The sequence below is a fragment of the Aplysia californica genome, unplaced genomic scaffold, assembly GCF_000002075.1.
Source record: "Aplysia californica isolate F4 #8 unplaced genomic scaffold, AplCal3.0 scaffold00175, whole genome shotgun sequence".
Lineage (NCBI taxonomy): Eukaryota > Metazoa > Mollusca > Gastropoda > Aplysiida > Aplysiidae > Aplysia > Aplysia californica.
The window spans coordinates 870720-872383 of NW_004797445.1; the positions used below are offsets into that span (position 1 = coordinate 870720).

General features: G+C 41.9%; 1 protein-coding gene across 1 annotated transcript in view; it reads left to right on the top strand.

Moving 5' to 3' along the window:
- LOC101848432 overlaps positions 1-1664 on the top strand; it is a gene marked incomplete in the record, with an annotated part of 130938 nt that overhangs the window by 73131 nt on the left and 56143 nt on the right.

Genomic DNA, 1664 nt, shown 5'->3' on the forward strand with positions numbered 1-1664 from the left:
AGAAGAAGAAGAAGAAGAAGAAGAAGAAGAAGAAGAAGAAGAAGAAGAAGAAGAAGAAGAAGAAGAAGAAGAAGAAGACAACAACAATACGTTTTTTTTTTACTCCTCTCACCTGTTGAACGTTTGTTCTAAAGATAACAAACGCGACTCGCTTCCGCTCTCTTGGAACCGGAGGTAGGGAAGAACACAAGTGTTCTTGGGTGAGGAGAACAGGCCTACGTAGTGCAGGTAAATAACAACGGAAGATGAAAATAGAAAGAAGGGGAAAATAAATCGTGAGAAAGAACAGATAATCATACGGATGATGTTATAGTGTGGTGGAGAGAGATGTAAAATATTGAATGTTGGCAGCTTCCTGTTGAGTGAGCGGGCGCTGAATCACCTCCATGTGTATTTTTTTATGTCACGGGTGGTGCTGAAATGTGAAATCTTCTGCTTTCCCGGCTTCATCATAAGCGTTTTCTAACCCACCTTGAGAACAAAAATGTATCCTGAGCCCGAGCTTAGAAGGTGAGGGACTCTCTACCCGCCTCCACCCCCTTCAACACCCCTTTGCGTTACCTCATGCCGGATGTATGTGAGTGTTCTGAGGCGCTCTATAGATCGTCGCAATATCTTCAAGGATTTCAAGTTTTTCTCTTTTGTTGCATTATTGACAGGTAATTTCTGCACTTCCCTCCTTTGTGAAGGTGTTTAATATTTATGCAACGATTGCTCTGGAATGTTTGTGTGGTTTATGTTGTAGAAATGCTGCCAGACACATTTCATTTGTGAGGTGATTTCGGGGAATTATTTATTTTGCAAGAATTCAAAGGTTGACCGGATCAAGAAAACGTCAGTTTGGGGCAAGAGCACATTAATATTGAACAGCACAACAGCTGTTTTATGCCCATGCCAAAGAGTCACCTGACTGGTCACGTGAGACGGTCACTACTGTCAATGTACATAAGACACCCATGCGCACACTACGCACTCCAGGGGCTCGTTAATTGTGGTTTTCCCTTTTTATTAATTCAATAAGGTGTGGATATTTATTGTTATCTTGGACGTTGTTCTCCTTCCTCGCCGTGTGCTTTTCCGTGTGCTTTTCCGTGTGCTTTTCTTTTCCTCGAGAGCGGAGCGTACTTTCGGCTCCCGAGTCACCAACAATCGGTTTACGTCAGACGGTAGAAGAAATAGTGTGTGTTACATTTTGCGGTGTGATTGATTCTATTCTTGTGTCATGTGAATAGAGCAGTAATATTTTTTTTTTCAATTAATGTGTTTGTTATTACTTTTTTTTTTGCAAGAAAAGGGGTTGGAATAAGATGTTCTTTTTTTTTTTTTTTTTTGCTCCTCGAGTCATGGAGAGCACATCCGTGTCAAGAATGTTGACGATTTAATACATTTTAAAACATATTGTTTCCTTTGTGCAGAACTGGACCATTATATATCGTATTATTATTATACAAACGCGTGCGAGCTCACACTCACTCACACGCAAACGCGCAGAGAGACAGACAGACAGACAGACAGACAGACAGACAGACAGACAGACAGACAGAAACACACACACACAGTGTGTGTGTGTGTGTGTGTGTGTGTGTGCGTGCGTGCGAGAGAGAGATAGAGATAGAGAGAGAGAGAGAGAGAGAGAGAGAGAGAGAGAGAGAGAGAGAGAGAGA